The 21,588-nt window shown below is 36.6% G+C and overlaps 1 protein-coding gene across 2 annotated transcripts in view; it reads right to left on the bottom strand.

The window, feature by feature from the left end:
* LOC138716289 (uncharacterized) overlaps positions 1–21,588 on the bottom strand; it is a 325,120-nt gene that overhangs the window by 208,260 nt on the left and 95,272 nt on the right. The window lies entirely within an intron of this gene.

Genomic DNA, 21,588 nt, shown 5'->3' with positions numbered 1-21,588 from the left:
AGATGGAAAAAATACGAATAAATAATATTTTTTCTCTTGATCTAAAGGGGCACAAAAAATAACGGAGTGCATGGATCTCATTGTTGGCTACACATTGACCATAAGGGCATCAAATATCTTACTAACTGAATGGATGCAGTGGGTAGCAATGGCGTATCAATTTTTTTAATTAAACTAATTACTATAGCTATATCTTTCATCCAAATTATATGAAACTTACCATATACTTATTGACATAGTTCTACTTAGTGGCTAAAAAATGAAGAAAAGAAAAGTCTCACCAGTAATTTCAAAAATGCAAATTTCAATGATCCATCGCCTTAAGTTTCGTGAAGTTGACATCAAATTTTATTGTACATCGTCATTCAACAGTCACTTCAAAATTTAAAATTTATAAATGTTATAAGTTCTTACTTGATGTAGAAAAAACGAAACATCGTGGGATTTTCCATTTGTTACTTTTTGCTTTTCCATAAATATAATTTTGTTACATAAAAAATTAATTATTTTATTAGTAGGTCTACTGTTAAAATATTTGAAGTTTCAAGCCATATTTCTATCATTAAATGTTGAGATACAGCACGTCCAATGCTATTATGAAAGCAGCAGGGGTCTTTTTTAAGGTCTGACAGAATTTAAAGCACTTATCAATTTAATAGAAGGTCCACGATCCATTTATAATTACTGATATTTAATCAGGAGACTTGGGGAATCTCGTTCTGTTCATAAGAAATCTGGACAACCAAAGGTCATCAATGACGTCACTGCTGCTGAGGTGCTTCAGACAAGTAATGAAATAAGTACAAATAATTATTACAGAATTAATAGCAGTAGTCAGGTATCCAGATATCTTCAAATGAGTTATAACACAATTTAGAGAGTTTTGAGAATAAATCTTATTCTGTACCCATATAAACTAAAACTAGCTTTCGCGCTCAAAGAAAGTGCCAAACGAAAAGATTATGATTTTTCTTTATTTGTGTTAGCAGAGATTCAACGTATTAATCATCGGCTGACAGTTCAAGCATACTTCCCTGTTGATTGTTGCCTTCCAGAATTTGGTCTGGAAATTGCGCCCAAGTTTTCATTTAAAAATACATACATACATGTGCCCAAGTTTTCATTCAACATGCAACAATGTTCAGCCCATGGGCCGGTCTTTCACTTCAAACCCAGCATTCTTCAATCTTTCTTATTTTCTGCCTTCCTCTTAGTCTCTGCATATCATCTAATATCTTCTTCTGTCCCGAACTCTTCTACCGTTCACCATTACTTCCATTGCATCCTTCAGTAGGGAGTTTCTTCTCAGCCAGTGACCCAACCAATTCCTTTTCCCCTTCCTGATCAGTTTCACCATCATTCTTTCTTCATCCACTCTTTCCAATACAACTTCATTTCTTATTGTCTGTCCACTTTACACTCTCCTTTCTTCTCCATATCCACATTTCAAATGCTTCTTTACGTTTCTCTTTATTTCGTAATGTCCATGTTTCTGCCCCATACAATGCCACACTCCACACAAAGTATTTCTCTATTCTCTTAGTTATTTTTCCAGAGGTCGGCAAAAGATGCTCCTTTCTCTATTAAAAGCTTCATTTAACAATTTGTTTTATTATTTGAAAACCAGTGTATGATCTGAATGGTATCATGTTATTTTATAACGATGTTTGAATTGGTCCATGAAATATTTGCTGACTTTAAAGCTGGGAATGCACATCGAGATAGCTGCTTGTTTCGCTCACTTCTTTAAATGCTAGTAGCGAATTACATGTCCCACGCTATACGTATGCTGAAATTAGGTGTACATAATATTATGCTAGCAAATACGACCAGTTCTGTGTTTTATCAGAGCGAGTGGAAGAGAGAAAGTGAATATCACTAGCGGAGTTTCTATGGTCCGACGCAGCGTGGCGTTAGTATCGCTAGTCGTTTCAAAAACTATTCAAGAAAGCTTTTCCACAACGAGTTAGAAAGAGAAGACTATAGAGTGGCCTTGTTGTCCTGTACAGCGCTCTTTGCGGTGCCACCGCGAAACACGGCAGATCTGAGCTAAGCGCCCAACTTTGTAAAAATTCGTCTGCTTACAATGTTGTATAACGGAGGTAAGAACTACAAAAAAAAAACGAAGAAAAAACATGCCTGTTGTGTGTGCTGCATATAACTGCAATGTCAAAAGGAAAAAGACAACTGATATATCATATTTCATGTAAATTTTATGAAGTTAAGTCCATAGCTTTGTTAATTAGCAGCATTTTTTTTTCATGCCTAAATGTGTAACAACGCCCGGCATAAACAAAATAAATGGTTCACTGGTAATGTACTTAAACTAAATACGGATAAAACCACTACAATTCCGTTTCAGACCCAGTGAAAAACAAATAGCAATACAATATTAAAATTGTATTTCGACACCGGCATCCTTTATTTCTGCTCCTTCTGTCCTTACTGCTTGTAGAAGAAGACGATGAGCTGTAGTTTATAAAAAGTAGGCCTATTTCGAAGACAAACGATTAATCAAATAAATGGTTCACTAGTAATAAAGTTAAACTAAATACGGATAAAACCGCTACAATTCCGTTTCAAACCCAGTAATATCAATCAAATATTAAAATTGTATTTCGATACTCGCATCCAAAATAACGCAAAACTCTGGGGTAGGTCATATTGTTGTTAGTATTTTGACTGGAAGGACATGAAAGAACACAATTGAGCACCCACGTGCAATAATGGGGTAAGTATGAATATATTTCGTAACTACTTACCCAATTATTATACGTGGGTGCTCAATTATATACTAATAATTATCTGTGGTGTGACAGCCCTTGAGAGGCTCAGACAGACCAGCCGGCTGTTGGCCTCACGTTCACATTTCGATAATAATTATACTCTACTGTAACAAAAAAACTGAAAGCGTGTTTGGTCATGTTTTACCCACGTTACAAGCTTGGAGGTAAAGGTTGTTTACTACAGTTAGGGCCTAATTTCATTCTATATCTTATTGTATAATAAATAGTTTTGCAACGTGTAGAGACTGGGAAAACAATTTAATAAAATCATCCGAATCATACTCGTTCATTTTATAGGCAATCTTGCAGGTCGCATTTAAAAGAACCTAGGAATATTAACATTTTCTTCAGTATATTTGCTAGGACTTCTTGTCACACTACATGACAATTTTGCTTAGGTTATTCTTTTAAGCATTCCTTCTAGGAATAGCTCAAGTGTTTTAAATTTAGCGTGCATAAGTTTAGATTAAGTTCCTGGCACGTATTTGACGAAATACTAGTTTTTTTTCCACTTCAGTTTAACTGATTTATGCAAACGAAATTTTGACAGCTGACGATTCTAATGTCACTTATCGCCACGCCCACTTTGTTTTGGGCGCATAAGTTCATGGCGGACGGTCGTTCAATTTTCTTCAAACATGGCGGCGCAATGACCACTCTATATCTTTCTCTTTCTATCTCGTTGCTTTTCCATTTCACTTTGGGGGTGTAATGGTTGATAGAAACTGGAACTGGTTGCCGGTGTTCTGTGTGGAGAACCCGGCGTATCACTATCTTCAGGTAAAGTGTCCGATGTTTAATCATTATCACACCACAATATCTGTCCTTCCAATATGACAGCGTCGCCACTGATACATTGCTGCAATAGGCCAGCCGTGGCGAAAAGGCCATGGTGCGCCGAGCCACTGTGTAAGCTGCAACGTGCATAGCACCTATGGAGGGAGGCGGACAACCGAAGGGGAAGTTAATGTTTAGGACGTGTTACGAAGAAAGAAATGAACAAGAAAACATAGGACACATTATCACAACCTAAAATTAACTGTCTTCAGAATGTCTCTGCGACAAAGTTTCAAAATCAGGAATTATGTCACTTACTGCCAATTGTACTTCATCACGAAGGTATTTGTCTGTCAGTCGTGATCTAAATTTGATTTTTACTATTTTCATTGTTGAAAATAATTTTTCACAAACATAAGTTACAGCGAACATGGCTTCAACAGAGCAAGCGAAAGAACGAAGCTTCAAATATTTATTTTTTTCCAAAGATTTGAAAAGTTCAATATCTGTCAAGTCCTTACATCTAGCTTTCATTTAACGTCACATTGTAAATCTGTGAGTTTAAATTGAAAATCTAACCGCATTATTCGTACATCTGCTGAAAAAAAATCGACGTACAGAGATGATAATGATAATAATAATAATAATAATAATAATAATAATAATAATAATAATAATAATAACAATAACACTTAACCTTTTAATGTTTCATCAGTAACATGTAGTAACTTATAATGCCGTTTTATGCTATACAACCGTTTTCCTAGTAATATTTGTGAACAAATCATACATTTAATATTTTCATCATATTGTAAGCAAAAGAATGCGTCCTCCCATCCTACTTGAAACTTTCGTTTTTTATAGAGGTACATGGTAAGAATGCGTCCTCCCATCCTACTTGAAACTTTCGTTTTTTATAGAGGTACATGGTTTCGAGAGAGATATTGCGACGATACGCCACTCGCAGGTCCGAGACAAATACAAATAGAACGGAGTTTGACTCCAGTGAGTAAGAGGGTGGGGGTTGTAGGTAGGAAGCGAGAGAAAAGCACTGTGAGCCACAATGTGCTCGTGAGTCGCATTTTCGCCGCGGCTGCAATAGAAAATACAACTACCGCGAAATTTGCCTGTCGAGGTAAGTTGAAGCCGGTCACACAGTTGACTAAACACCAACGCCGGTACTTTAAGCTAATAGAAATATAAAAATATACAAGCATTGCTCTTTAATGTTAACGACATTTAGGTTAGCTAGTGCATCTAGTCTAAATTTCTATATGCTTTGTTCACTTGTAGCAAGACGAGAAATTCATCATTTCAGGGAAAACGTCTATAATTTTTTCACGTGGCCTCGTGGCTTTTTGCATACACCGGAGATTCAACAGCTTAAATTAAATAATGTATATAACTTTTGTATTTTTTTATTTTCATATTATAACGACGAGATGCAGTAAAACATTTTTATAGTTCTGAGAACTTATTTGTAAGGCGCATACTTCCAACCGCGTATTTATTATACATTAATGAAGTAAAACGTTTCCTAGCAGAAGTTATTTGCACTAGGAAGACATCTTTACTGGCGTCAGCAGTGAAGGTTAACTGCTTGAATAATATTCCAAGAACGGAGGAAGGTTTGAGTTCCTGAAAGGAATTGCTTGTCACAATTAATTACTTTTGATTACCGGAACTAACGCATTGCGGGATACTACCTTACCCGGCAGCACTGTTACCGATTGTTTACAACTCCGTCAGGCCATTTTCCTGTATCGCAGATGAAGAATTTCCATTACAGAGGCTACTGACCTTTCATATCAATGTCAGACTCAAAGGCATTGTAGAACGTGAATTCAATGGTATTTATAGTGCAATGCATTCACTTTTCAATTATTTTCGCTATAATCACTGTCATTGTTGTCACTATTATCATCACTGTCATACAATTACGATAATGACTGTCACTATTATCGTCACGGATATGTTAATGTCATTTACACTGACAGTCATCACTGTCGTTCGTTCCTATGAACAGTAGTTGCTATTGTCAAGCACACTTATTAGCTACATAATCATCGCCATAATCATTATCGTTGCATTATTCATTTTTCTTATCGTCATAATAATGATCATCATTATTGACTCTAATAATTATCACCAGAATTACTGACTTTGTAATAAGTTAATAATGATCAACAGTATTGAGATTTTAATATCATGATTATTATCGTCATTGTAACAATTATAATCGTCACTATCATTGTAATAATAATATCGTCATTATCATCGTTGTAATGATTATTAACGTCATTATCGTCGTAATAATTATCATCGTTGTTATAATAAATATTGTGATCAACAGAACTAGGAAGTTGATTAAGTTGTGTGAGTCGGGTTGTCGTGTTGTGGTTGCTCCACAATATATTCACTTGTAGTGTTTTAGTTCTTTTGATGAACTTTTCAAGATCTCGGGCTCTTTCCCTTCTCCCTTCGTCATCTTCATCATCATCCTCACCCATTCCATACACTACACTTACACGAACATATATACATTCACTCTGGTTCACAACATAACTCTCCACAGATACACATCATGCATAGCGTGGCCTGCCGAAGTGGTGTGCAACTTGAAAATATTTATTTCATGCAAATTGAATCATTTATTCTTTCTTTTAGAAATCGTGCTTTTTTAGATTATTTTTATAAAATGCTTGGAAAATGTACACATTTTGTTTCCATCTTAGGCCTATTGACTATTAATCATAAATAATAATGATGATAATAACACCAATTTATTTATTATTGATAATAATGACATATATAATAATAATGATGATAATAATAATAATAATAATAATAATAATAATAATTTATATGCCAAAAGCAAACCAATGGAATGTTTTATTAGTGTGCAAAAATTATCTGATCTGTGTAAAATAGTTCCAAAGATGTTGATTTTAAGAAAAATGTATGCTCAAGTACAAGCTAGGTGTATGGCCTCTCTAACCGCAACGCTATGTAATATATGGAAATATGTATAAATATCTGTACAGTATATTATACTCTACTGAAGAGTGAAGAAGGCAGGGAGTTAGAACTTCAATGCTTACAGAAACTCCACAGTACATTAAAAAAATATATTAAAGATGATGCTGTCAGCACTGTGCTGAAGCTGCCTCTCACGGGAAAACCGGATAATAAATTCCAGGGGAAGCTCAGTGCATTCCGGAGAAGTACTGAATGTTACGGGAAAAAAAAGTAAATATACAGCCTTCATTGGGACTGAACTATAATTGCACAGTAGACATAAGACAAATTTTGTTGTATAATTATTAATTTCAATTCAGGAATCCGCCCCTGAGCACGAGTTCTACTCTTTCAGGGGCGAGCTAAAGTTTTTCTGTATATATCAGGGGCGGCCCGTCCTTATGTGCTACAGTGCTACGGCACAATGATAATTTTTGCTCAAATAATGTATTTGCAATACCATAGTATTTGATCTGCCATTTGAAAATTTCCCGTGGTTATGTTCACGACGCGTTATAGAGTGTATAGTCTTCGCTCTTCGCTCTTTGGTGCCTCAGGCGGTACGTTGTGCTACTCAAAACTCTAAATGAGAATGTAGACAACTAATGCGCATGTGCGAAGCTGAAATCGCTGCTCTGATTGGCTATTTTTACGCGGGGAAGTGCTGTAGTCAGCTTCAGCACAACACAGCTTGGAGATTACAAAAGTAAAGCGTAACGAAAGAATGCTTGTTTGTGGAAGAACTCGAAACTATGTACAATTTGTTTGGTAATTCAAGTGTCCGACCGCTGCTGCCATCTACCTGGTTTTTGAGGTTCCTCCCGAATCAGTCAGTCTAGAAAATTGAAGCCAAGGAATTATGTGACAGTATAATTCAGGAAACTACTTCTCGTTTCAGTCTTTAACCTACCTAGACGCAACAAAATTGTTAAACAGCAAATTTTTTGACAATTTTTCGCATAATTTTCCTGAACGCGAACTTGAAGTTGCTGTCAACAGTTATACTGTACTGAACAAAAGAGTGTTAAAGAAACAACTTGGGGTTCTATATGGAAGACCCGATTTCCGAAATATAGATGGAGCTGTGCAATTGTTACAATACATAACATAGCTTCCAACAATTCACAGGATCCATTCTGTGAAGTAATGAAGTTGTTAAATATTTTGGTTACAACACCAATGACCACTGCTGAGCCAGAAATATGTTGTTCTTTCTTTAAACGCATAAAAACGTTTTTAAGGAACACTATGTCCCAGGATCGCCTCACTGCTCTTGCAATACTGTCAATAGAAAAGAGTATGATGTCCAAGATGGAAGGGTTTATCTCCAGGGTAATTGACAAGTTCTGCAGTAGGAAGGAACATCGTATGGACTTCATATTTCGTCACTAGGCGAGTCTCAAATTAAGATAAATACATATAAGTGTATACAGTAGGCCGATATAGAGATTGTAGCACACTCATTATTTTGACCACCAGCCGCTACTGGTATATATTATATTTTATGTTATAATTATTAGCAAAATAATAAATAAATAAATAAACTCAGGCTCTTTCATTCCATAATCTGAGATTCTACCAACAGAGTTAACTCGGCTCCACTCTAAAAATTATATAACACTTTAATGACATCTGTGGTATGATGTAACATTGAGAACAACGTTTTATTTTCACTGTCACAAAAAACAATTAAAATTATTTAAACACGCCATGTGAAGATTATAAACAAAAATAACAAGATAAAAGGCCTGAAGCTGCGAATAATAAGAGCAATACAGTATCATACAGAAGTTTTGTATTAACACGAATCACTGGTGGTGAAAGTGAAAGTGAAGTTCAAGGACGTAGGAGCCGTGAGCTTGCAGCCTTACATTTCATACATACTACACAGCTTGAGCGGCTTCCGTGGGCTTTCCCAGACCTTCCAGGAAAATGGAACTCAAATTAGACGACGTCAAGTAAAACGAAATAGCTTTTCTTGATCCTCATATAAAACACATACCTATAGAAACCATCATTTCCTTCTAAATAAATAAAAATAAATAAAAGACAACAGAGAATACGTACTTAGGCCCGGTTGCAAAAATGCAAATCAAATTAGTCCCTGATCACCAGTCAATTGATGTGCGATTTACTTGATTGTTCATCGCGTTGCACGAAAGTGAATCTTCAGTCAACTTGTCTCGATTTACCAATTGAAGAGTTGGGCCGAATAACGGTCTATGTTACAATTTTTCAAAGTCGATTTTTAATGGAATAATGCTCTGTACTGTATAGTCTTACACAGCTGTCACAAAAATCGTTTTTTAATATCTGTATCAGAGGCACTTCTACACGAGTTACAACCATGAATTAATTGGTTGGAATAACGGTCTATGACACTAGTTATTTCTAGCGTGTCCAGTTGTTTACATCGTATCGGGAGTTATTGCACGGGAGTTTGTTCTCTTTACGAATACTGGGGTACTTGAACCTGTGTATCAGGTTTCGGTTGATCTATTACGTAAAATGGACGACTGCAAGACAGTGACGATTTCTACGGTAGATATTAGCCGGCTAAATAAATATTACAGATTTATTAATTTGTCCTACAGAATAATATCTGTAATATTGACAATTAATATTTGAGGAGACAAAGATGAGATTCTATAAGGTTTTGGCAGTCCCACTTGTAACATATGGAAGTGAAAACTGGACATTAAATAAATCTGGAAAAAGGAAGATTGAAACGGCTGAAATGCGCTTTTTAAGAAGGAAAGCAGGATACACTCTAAGGGATCATATTCGCAATACCGATATTAGAGAACAATTACAAATATATGAATTAGTAAACAAACTGACAGACAATAAACTAAAATGATTTTAACATATAGACCGAATGGAGACATCTCGACTATCAAAACAGGCGTTACAATATAGACCTAGAGGCAGACGTTCCGTTGACACCCCATGACCAGGTGGAGGGATATGCTTTGAGTCGGCACAGGCTTATAGCCTAACCTTGAAGTAGAAGAAGAAGAAGATTTGAGGAGAAAAATTCGCCACAAAGGGAAACATTGAAGGAGGAGGGTTCGGTCCGGTGCTGTGGATTGAATTCGGCGTAGCTCAGTGGTCAGAGCACTTGGCACGTAGAACCAAGGACGGAGCGAATTTTTCTCATCAAATATTAATCGGCTAAATAAATCTTTAAAAAACAAGGCTCCAGACAAATCAGTATTAGTAAGTGGAAAGATGTGTCACGAAAGTCGCTGAGAGATAGTGATCTTGAATGTATAGGTGAGACGAAGTCGCAAGTTAGTGCGAAAGATCCCCCCCCCCCAAGTAATGTAAGTTCCTATCTGTTATTTTTTAAATATTTTATAAGCTGTATTTTAATTTACACTTTACCTAGTGTTAGTTGGTCTATGTTGTGTTTTGCCGCTATAGTTTATTTTAGAATTGTATCAAGGTATTTCGTTTCAGGAACAGATTTGTGGAAATTCTTGTAAGGAGATGTGCACACAGCTTGCTCTTGATGTCAGAAAAGAGCTGTATAAAATGTATTACTCTCTTACAGTCAGCATTTAAAAACTGTGACCAAGGAATTTCGCACATCCGGAGTCCCTTCAAAACCTTCATGGAAGTGAGAACCGAACCAACAATCTTTTCGATGATAATGAAAATGATGGACAGAAATTTAAATACGTAATTTAAGATTAGACGGGTTTTAAGACTATTAAACTAGTATCAAAATATGTATGTGCTCGTGTTAATAAAATTCTCAGCAATGCCAGTATCGGGTATGCGTGTAGCAACAAGCAATAGAGCCAGGCTTCAAATCATGGTTGGGACAAGTTGCCTCTTGGAGGTTTTTCCGAGATTTTTCCTCAAGCCATTACGAGCAAATGCTGGGTAACATTCGGCGCTGGACTCCGGACTCATTTTGCTGGCATTATTACCTTCATTCACTCAGGCGCTAAATAATCATCGCAGTTGATAAAGCGTTGTAAAATAAACTATTTTTTAAGTAATACAGTTTCTTCGTATTATGACAGATGGCCTCGATGGCATTTGTGAATCCAAGTTTCATATTTTTAAGGAGAAATGAATTAACGCATCAAGAACGCCCTGTAGTCACTTTGTACGAGGTATTGATAAGTTCTTAACCCACACTGAAAAGTTACTATCTAGAAACAAATTTGTTTTATTCAACATAATCACCGTTTAACTCCATATATTTTGGCATAACGGTCATGAAGCGATTCTAAGCATTAAAAAAATTGTTTGTCTTGATCTGTAAACAACCCATGAACAGAATTTATTAGGTAGGCCTGCTACTTTATTCGATAAAAACGTCTTTCCAGTCAAGGATCATTTTTAGTGTTGGAAATAGTTTATAATATGAGAATACTAAATCTGGCGAATGTGAAGGATTATCATTTACTTTAAAGTCAATTTTATCAGTTTTCTGCAGACAATCAGACACTTGTGAGTCGGTACATTGTCTTGCAAGAACAGTACAATTTACCACAACATTTCTCCAGAATTTTTTCTAGTTAATAATGAATATTATGCTCTCTTCACAGTTTTACTTCAATCTCAGTTCTTGTCCCAAGAAATTGATGCAATGATCTTTCGTGACTATTTTTGAATGCGAAATTCTTTTATGTGGCATTTTCATTCCTTTAATTATTTCTTTATTTCTGCATGGTAATAATGTATCCGTGTTTCGTCCACAGTTAGAATACGGCCCAAAAAGTTAGGAGAATTTTCTTCAAAAGGCTACAAAACGACTTAATCTTTTCTGATCAGCGTTCAGACATTTATTTTATTGTCTGACAATGCTCTTGCAGGGCTGTGGTAGAATGGTCCACCTGCAAGACTCGGATTCACAAATGTCACCGAGGCCATCTGTCGAACTAGAATATATAGAGCGTACAATGGGCCAGAGCAAAGCTAAATGCAAGGATTCATCCAGAGTCCGACCCTCGAAAAGCCAAGCAAAGCCAATAACATAAAATTAAGTAAACATGATGTTTAAAGCTGTGGTAATGATGTCATGATTCTATTAATAGTCTTCTTTCGTAATACTTACTGTGCAGATATATTCAAGTTTGTTGTAACTGTCTGAACGAATCAATTGTCTCCAGTTCAGATTGTAGCATATTTTGGGAATTAGTCTTGCTGATTTATAAAGAAAGAACTGGATGAGATTAAAGTCATAAATTTTGCAGACCCACCAGTGAAAGGTACCCTATTTTCCTTCCTCAAGGCACTCAATTTCTTACGTCATTTAAATTAAATTGAATGCGATAGTACGTTAAGCCTGTTTTATCGAGATGCAGACCTATTGTTTACATGGCTGCTTCGATATCTACCACGACCTTCAGAATACCTGTCGCAACCTTCATCGTGCTGGCGATCATGAATCCTATTGCCCTCCCATCTGCAAACAGACGGTATTGTTCGAACCAACGACATCTTTCAAAATACATTCCCCGCGCTTAATATTCATTATTTAAAACTAGAAAATATAATCTGCGCTTGCTTAATAATTTCTCAGAATATCGATTTAAAAATGCCCATATTGAATATAATAACTCTCTTTTTTCCCTTCGACTTTTCACACCTTTTCTCTTCCTCTAAGTCATTTTACCCTTCTTCTCCTTTTTATCTGTAACCTTCTTTTTTCTTCACATCTTCATTCTTTTCTTAACTCTTTCCTACATTTAATTCACCTCTTCTTTTCTTCAACACTTGTTTTCTTTCCTTCATTCTTCATTTCTTTCCATATTTCCTGCATAGTTTTTCATCACATGTTACTTCCGCCATTTCTTCTTTTGTCGCTTCTTTCGCCCTGCACTCTCCCTTTCATCCCCTCTGCCTCCCTAGATTCTCTTCTTGGTCCCTTCTTCTTCCCTGCAATCATCCATTCGCCCTTTCTTTCTCCTTGCATTCTCCCCTTCGTCCTTCTTCCAATCAGCATTCACCTTTTCGTCCCTTCTTTTTCCCTGCATTCACCCCTTTGTCCCTTCTTCCTCCCTGAATTCTCGCCTTCGTTCCTTCCTCCTATCTGCATTCTCCCCTTCGGCCCTTCTTCCTCCCTGCATTCTCCCCTTCGGCCCTTCTTCCTCCCTGCATTCATCTCTTCGTCCCTTCTTCCTCCCTGCATTCATCTCTTCGTCCCTTCTTCCTCCCTGCATTCACCTCTTCGTCCCTTCTTCCTCCCTGCATTCACCCCTTCATCCCTTCCTCCTCCCTGCATTCTCCCCTTCGGCCCTTCTTCCTCCCTGCATTCTCCCCTTCGGCCCTTCTTCCTTCCTGCATTCTCCTCTTCGTCTCTTGTTCCTGCATTCTTATCTTTATCCCTTCTTACTCCATTCTCCTCTGTATCTTCTTCCTTCCTATATTCTTTCTTTTGTTCTTTCTCCCTCCATTAGTCTCTTCTACTTCTTTATTCCTAAATTCTGTCCTTCCTCACTTATGCATTCTTTTCTTCGTCCCTTCTCCGTTTTACAATTTGATTTTCGTTTCTTCTTTGGTTTTGAATTTTCTTTTCTCCCCTTCTTACTTTCCGCATTCTTTTTTTGCCCCTTCCTAAATTGTTCGACCTTTTTTCTCTTCTATATTGTTTTCTCTTCCCTTCTTCCTTTCTATATTATTTTCTTTATTCCCCCTTTTCTTTAAGCCCCTTTTCATTTCTCCATTCTCTTCTTCATACTCTCTTCCTTTTTGCATCCTTTTCTCCATCCCCTTTCCTTTTCTGCATTCTGTTCTTCATCTCCTCTTCCTTTCTGCATTCTTTCCCTTAGCTCCTCTTCCTTCCTTCATTCTCTTCTTCATCCCCTCTTCCTTTCTGCATCCTTTTCTCCATCCCCTCTTCTTTTCTGCATTCTTTTCTTAATTCCCTCTTCCTTTCTGCATTATTTCCTTTAGCCCTTCCTTTTTGCATTCTTCTTCCTCTCTTCCTTTCTGCTATTTCTCCATCCCCTCTTCTTTTCTACATTATTTTCTTTACCCTCTCTTCCTTTCTGCATTATTTCCCTTAGGCTCCATTTCTTTCTCCATTCGCTTTATTCCCTCTCCCTTTCTGTATTATTTTCTTCAACCCCTTTTCTTCTCTGTAATCTCTTCTTCATCCTCTCTTCTCTTCGGCATTCACTCCTTCATCCCCTATTCCTTTCTGCATGTCTTTCTTCATCCCTTCTTCCTTTCTAAATTCTATTCTTCGTCTCTTCTTGCTTCCTAATTTCTATACTTCATTCTACTTTCCTTTATTTCTTCACCTCATCTTCTATTCACCATCCCCTTTCTTCAGTTCAGTCTGTCTTCTTGTGTTTGCTCCTCTCATCTTTTTTTGTTCTCCTCCTTTATTCCTTTATTCTCACTATAATAATTGCAATTTCAGTAGCTCTGATATGAGATCCTCATGTATGTCGATGAAATTTCGACTGTATTAAAAGTGTGTCTACCATCCACAAATAATTGAAGGTTTGCAATCATAAAATATGGCGATGATGTAGTGTACTGTAACATCTCAGCACTCACAAAGTCAGTGAGGGACGCACAAGAACACACAGACATACTGGAAGGTGATCTCATAAGCGTACTTATTCAGCTGTAAGTAGTTAAAAAGAGAGCAGGCTGCTGCAGTCCACCACGGCGTGAATGAAAACACAGCATGCAGATCAAAATGGTACCCTGGAGGTTTATGAAGCCACACATTATCCAACAGATCTGTGTTTATTCGAGAACGTCACACTCAACTAGACTTTCAGTCCGTAACATGCACTGCCGCCATATTGTACACGCAATATTCTCTTTTTGTTCGGCCTTCAAATACAGGAACTTGTTTCTTTTCATTAAATTAATTTCTGTTACCAACAATTTCTGGTTCTCCAGTCGATGAAGTAAACAACTCTATGGACAGTGCTGTGCCAAAATGCAGCCAAAAATCCTTGTTCCCCCCTCTTTCTCTGACTTATAGCAGAACAAATAGCTTTAAAACATTCTACTCTAATTAATTTGACTTTAAAAACTGGTGAATTTCCAGCCGGAAAAATAAAGAATTTTCAACATTTGCTATAGAGGTTAGTAATCTCCCAAAGATACTCTACATTTGAGGTATAACGAATTGTGGCTAGCATCATTCGTTTTGAAATAAAGAAAGAAATGTGTTAGTTCTACATAAACCACTTTGTAGTATACACAATACTTGCAATTTAAATGCTTTAAGATAAATTATTACTATACGACGGAGACTGGAGATTATTTCTTGAGTTCGTTAAGAAATTGGTTGTAGATTAAGCGTTAACGGCAAATTTCTCGGGATGCCGTATTGTTGTTTCTTTTGATATTAATATATAATTTCTAGAGCTCAGATTTCAATGACTTTGCATCCTTTTTGTGATACAAGGATGATGATGTGTTGAAAATAAACGTGACTCAAAACATCTTGAGTGAAATTAAAGCATTTTACAGATCTTTATTTATTTATTTTTTTCCATTTTTGCTATTTTTCTACAATAGGGCATTTTTTGCAGGTTTTTTTGTGCAATTTTAATGTTAATTTAAGTAAAAATTAAGATATTTGTCATTTTTAGCTAGTAGAGACCCTGCTCACAAACATAAGTAACCGACTATAGGGTCACTCTACGACAGATTCCTTACTCCTAAACAAGTACAATATACTTCAGTTTAGCAATGTTTATGTAGTTAAATTTTACAGTAAAAATTATTGTAATATAGGTTTAAACATTTCACACGGGCTGCACATGTGTTACAGTTAATAATAATAATAATAATAATAATAATAATAATAATAATAATAATAATAATAATAATAAGAGAATAAAGTGCTTAGGAAAATATTTGGGGCTAAGAGGGATGAAGTTACAGGAGAATGGAGAAAGTTACACAACACAGAACTGCATGCATTGTATTCTTCACCTGATATAATTAGGAACATTAAATCCAGACGTTTGAGATGGGCAGGTCATGTAGCACGTATGGGCGAATCCAGAAATGCATATAGAGTGTTAGTTGGAAGGCCGGAGGGAAAAAGATCTTTGGAGAGGCCGAGACGTCGATGGGAAGATAATATTAAAATGGATTTGAGGGAGGTGGGATATGATGATAGAGACTGGATAGGGACCGATGGCGGGCTTATGTGAGGGCGGCAATGAACCTCCGGGTTCCTTAAAAGCCAGTAAGTAAGTAAGTAAGTAATAATAATAATAATAATAATAATAATAATAATAATAATAATTTATTGCCAGAACAAAGACACATATTGATTTTTTTATAAAAACAATCTACCACCCCCAGAAAGAGTGAATTGCAAGTAAGTTGTACCGGTGTTTTAATTACAATTTTTACAACAAACGTTATTGTAATATGGGCATAAACATTACATTAAGAGCGGCAGCTAAGAAACAGTAACATTTTAAGTTAATAATGTACATGAAAGATTATTGTAACATAGACTTCAACACGTTAAGAGTAGTGCCTCTGATACACTAACATTTTAAGTTAAAATTTTACATCAAAGATTGTTTTCATATAGGCGTAAACATTTAATTTAGGGTAGCCTGTGAAACAGTAACATTTTAAGTTAAAATTTTACATAAAATATTGCTTTCATATTATGGGCTTAAACATTGCATTAAGAGCTAATACCTATGAAACAGTAACATTTTAAGTTAAAAATGTAGATCAGTTAAGAGTAGTGTCTCTGATACACTAACATTTTACTCGTAAGTTAAAATTTTACATCAAAGATTGTCGTAATATAGCTTAAGCATTTCATTAATAGTAGTGCCTGTGAAACAGTAACATTTGAAGTTAAAATTTTACAACTAACATTCTCGTAATATGGGCTTAAACAATGCATAAGAGCGATACCTAAGAAACATCTTAAGGTAAACATTTTCATCAAAGATTATTGCAATACAGGCTTAAACATGTTAAGAGTAGTGCCTCTGATAAATAACATATTAAATTAAAATTTACATCAAAGATTGTTGCAATGTAGGCTTATAACATTTCATTTTAAAAGTTTAGAGAAAAGGCTACGTTTATTCTTTTGTAATACACAACACAGCCCCGTTCTTGATGCGGGAGTAGTCTGTTTTAATCGTACAGCATCACGCGCCTCTACTCTTAATCAAGTCATTTGGCTCATTGTACAAACTCCGTGTTCACTTAACTTAAAAGTGTAGTGACCAAGATTCCAGTCTATAGTTATAAGTAATGCCCTTTTTGTATACAGACTATGGATAGACTAAACTCAGTGCTTCCTAGCACGTCAATGTCTGGAAAAATTCCACTTCTTGGGCAGTCTAAATGTAAGTTTGGTAATAGAGTAGCAGCAAATTTTGGACAAAACTAACCTTGAGAAAACTTGGCAGACTTTATTGTGTGATTGTTTCCCAAATATAATGCGATATAAATTCGCCCGCCTAATATGTAGAAAGTGTAGTTGAGTTTTACATATTTGGCCCACGATTTGTGTCCTTCTGCATAAATCTAGCTACTGGTACGTACTTGAACGTCAGAATAACCGGTTCGCGAGTGAAGTACTGCCAAGAATTATGTTTCCTGCAACACACGTTTTCTCTCCGAGCGTATGAATTTAAGACATTATTATTTCCGTCGTCAGCATCATTATCTCCCTCCTCCAAGCACAGAACAAGTTTACAGTCTCTGTTGGTATCGCAAATTTCACGTGGGTTTCTTGCATTCTTCTTTGCTAAAATCTGTAAAGTTTAAACTGTATTTTGTCTGTTCTATATCATCTAATTTAAGGCAATTCATGTTCCATTTTCTTTCAAAATAGTCCATTTGTTTTCATCCTAACGGATTAAAGGTTGTGTTAGGCAGCGATTTTTAACCTGGTACTGAAATAGCTGTAAATAAGTCGTTGAGGTTTGGAGAAAGGTCACAGCAAGAAGGGAAGAAAAAATGTGTGTCAAATAGTTAATAATTTATCATGACACATTTTATTCATTTCACAAATTATTTCTTTTGACATATTGACTAATAATATTGTTTATAACATTCCCTTCCGGAAATATTTGAGGTGCCTAGAAGCAAAGTCAGCAATCTCCACTTTTTTTAGAAACTTATATTATGGCAGCATTGGATTCTCCTTGGTGTTTTCTAGCAATCTCCAGAGGTTATGTGAAGCAAAAGCAGCTGTAAATGGTTTAATTTTCATATTGAAAACCGGAGTTAGAAGCAAAGGCAGCAATCTCCATGCTCAAATTTGACAATCTGAGAAGCAAAGCCAGCAATATCCACATTGGTCAATCAGAGAATCCCATTTGGTCATGTGACCTTCAGCTGTCTTCTTTCCTTTTTCTCATTGTTATTATGGTTATTACAGTGTCAGTTCTATTTCTCTGAGGTAAAAGTAAACAAAATTACTTTGTTTTAATGAAGACAGTTATCATAAAATTTCCAGTAAAATGAATAGTATAGAGAAACATTCTCAAGAGACCAACCAACAATAATTGCAATATTCTGGTGAGAGGTGAAAACTTTTACATGCATGACACAGGCTGCTTTAAATATATAACAAAATAAAAGAAACTCATGTCACTCAAATGAATCCAAAACGCATTCCACCTCTACAACCAAATCTTGTGCATCCTAAGAAAATTTCTGATGTCAAACGACTGCTTCAAATCCACTTCAGTGAGAACTGGCGTCAGAACGCAAAATTGGATTTTTACAAGCCACTAATTGACAGTGTTGATGCATTGGACTTATCTAATGAGGTAGACACTAATGACTGTGCGTCTGAACTCATGGAAGAATCTCCAGAATTGTGTGTGTAGCAAGATGAACAATAAGACTTTTCAAATGTTGAATATTGTGAAAAAAAAATGCTTTGTTATCCCTAAAATAATGTTTATAATTCAGAATTAAATTTGATAATTACACATGACTTCTGAAATCTGCAATAAAACCTGGTAATCTTCCTCATCTTACATGCAAAGACTATAATATCCACATTTGAGAAGAAAAAACAGCAATCTCCATATGAAAAGCTTTAATACTCGTATATTGTTCCACAGTTACTTTGAAGTAAAGATACTATGTAAAATAGCTTTTCCGATGTCTATTTACATATGAAAATAGTTTTTGATGGAATTGTCGTTCAGTGAACACCTCAAAAAGTTTTTTCTTCTACTGTAAAATTTTCTAAAGTGGAGATTGCTGACTTTGCTTCTAGGCACCTCATTTATTCAAAAGACATTACATAAATAAAACTATATGATATATACCCAAATAAGTTGAAGTTTCGTTTTCTGACCTTTCTACGGTTTATTTCACGTGTTCTTGACTCACAACCGAGCGTTTATTGTAGGCCGCGTAGTGTGGGCAGTTGCGATGTGCACTGCCGCTTCCACTCTTCTTGGGAAATCTCAGTTCCCGTGTTGTCATTATTTCCTTTCAATGCTATTCACTATTCTTGAAAACTTAGGCAAAGAAACTTACCATATTTACATTTTTTTGTTGTTTAGTCAACTATCCGAAGACACATCTGAACAGATTTTATTCTCAACAAAATATTTTTCGTGGTTACTGGCATTTGCTTAGAAAATTCAAACAATTAAAAGTAAACAAAAAAACAGCCACGATTCAATATTTAGTCCATCTGGATCACATCTTGCAGTCGAGTGGACATGGAATCGACTAGTCTTTTCAAATACTGTAGCGACTGTTCTCAGCCACGGCATCCTAGGCATCCAGGAAGAGCTTCCACAAATCATCAGGACGTGTTGGAGGGGGATTGGGCCAATTTTTCCGCATATGCTTTTTTACTTGTGCTCACATATATTCTCCAGAGTTCTAAAATTTTCTCCACTTTTCAGCGCTGTAGAGAGCAATAGAAGACCAATACTCTTCGTCCCACGGGAGAAGAACAGCGGGAGTCCCGTTCAATTAGAACCAACGCCCAAGACGTTGGAATCGACTGCTGTGAAAAGGCAAAGTAGCGCAACGCTAGAAGTCTTACTCAAGTTCATCAAGTTCACTTTTACTGCCTTTCATCACCTTCTCAAAGGATTCGTCGCCACTTGGCACTGTCCACTGTAACATTGTTAGGTGTAGGCCCATATGAATGCAATGGATATAGAAAAGGCGTGTCCTTTCGTCTGTAAATTCAAAATATGAATCCTGTGGCGACTGTTTATGAGATAAAAATGTATGACAAGTATTTATAAAATATAAATGTGCCGGTATCTTTTAAATTGTAGCTGCAGACTCTAACCCCCATTAATGCTTGTGTTGCTCTCAAACAAGTGATGGAAAATTCAGTAGCGACTCCACTGCTTTCTAATGCAGGTATATTAGAACCTAGCAGTGGTTGAGTAGAGTAGACCAGCGGTCATCAGCACAGTGCACCCTCGGGCTAGAGTTTCTTATCCGTGGATAAGAGAGGCATAATGCACACGAAAGGGAGGGAGGGAAGGAGGGAGGGAGGGAAGAAGAGACAGAGAGAGAAAGAGAGAAAAGAGACAGAGAAGAGAGAAGAGACAGAGAAGAGAGAAGGGAGAGAGAAGAGACAGAGAAGAGAGAAGAGAGAGAAGAGACAGAAAAGAGAGAAGAGATAGAGAAGAGAGAAGAGAGAGAAGAGAGAAGAGACAGAAAAGAGAGAAGAGACAGAGAAGAGAGAAGGAAGAGAGAAGGGAGAGAGAAGAGACAGAGAAGAGAGAAGAGATAGAGAAGAGAGAGAAGAGAGAAGGGAGAGAGAAGAGAGAAGGGAGAGAGAAGAGAGAAGAGACAGAGAAGAGAGAGACAGAGAAGAGATAGAAAAGAGACAGAAAAGAGAGAAGAGACAGAGAAGAGAGAAGGGAGAGAGAAGAGAGAAGGGAGAGAGAAGAGAGAAGAGACGTGCATCCGTGGCTGCTGATGAGTATGCTTTTTCCCTCTCCATTCTGCACGCTGTGGATATTGCGATACACTCCTTACACGTTACCCATTTCAGCGAGTGCTAACGACCACTGGTCTAGATATTCCACCTGTTCACATAGGCGGTTCGGGTTTGAGTCTGGCTCATGCCTGGAAATTTTCATTGAAATTTACATAGTGACACTTGTAGCAGGCCAGGTCGTAGTTGAAGTTTTTCTATAGCTTCTCCCGTTTCCACACTTTAGATAATCAACATTATTTCTACAGATCTCTATTTCACTATCATTCCGTAGCATTAAGCGACAGTAACGGAGGTGGTTAATCTAGGACGAGTGGGGTTACTTGTTCGAAACTCTGTATACTTAGCAAATCTTAGCGTAGTCGGCTAGAGTGGTTGGCAATACGTAACGTACAACTGGGAGTCAGCATTGAAGTTCTCTCAGCTAGAGTTCACTTTCATCCGTCAAATCCCATCACTAAAAATTCACTAAAATATTACTCTGGTAACCTCACCTTATCAAACATGTAATAAGCATGCAGACAGGATGTTAGTATATGAACAAAATAAACTGTCCATTTATGCATCCAGAACGCGTTCTTCAGACATAAATAGTATCATTAACACCGCGCTCCTATTGCATTACCATGAGGAAAGAAATACAGTAATTAATTTTCTTAGCGTTTGATTGGACTCTAGAGACGTTCTGGTAGTTATGATGGAATAAAGTATCCCACCTCCACTAGGACTTGAAGACTGACTCTTTTAGTTCATAGTCTGTCTACAGATAGGTTTCACACGACTGCCAAAAGAAGTCTTGTACAGTAGAACCCCGATTAACCATCACCCTATTGAACGATCTGCGAATTATCCGACTCTCTCTCTGTCTCTCTCTGCCTTCCTGTCTCTCTCCTCTTCTGTCTCTGTCTCTTCTCTCTCTATATATCTTCTCTGTCTCTTCTCTCTTCTATATCTCTTCTCTCTTCTCTCTCCCTTCTCTCTTCTCTACCTCTTCTCTCTTCTCTGTCTCTTCTCTCTTCTCTCTCCCTTCTCTCTTCTCTATCTTTTCTCTCTTCTCTGTCTCTTCTCTCTCCCTTCTCTCTTCTCTCT

The sequence above is a fragment of the Periplaneta americana genome, chromosome 16 (assembly GCF_040183065.1).
Source record: "Periplaneta americana isolate PAMFEO1 chromosome 16, P.americana_PAMFEO1_priV1, whole genome shotgun sequence".
Classification (NCBI taxonomy): domain Eukaryota; kingdom Metazoa; phylum Arthropoda; class Insecta; order Blattodea; family Blattidae; genus Periplaneta; species Periplaneta americana.
The sequence above is the reverse complement of the archived record's forward strand: the minus strand, read 5'-3'. Positions and strand labels throughout refer to the sequence as shown.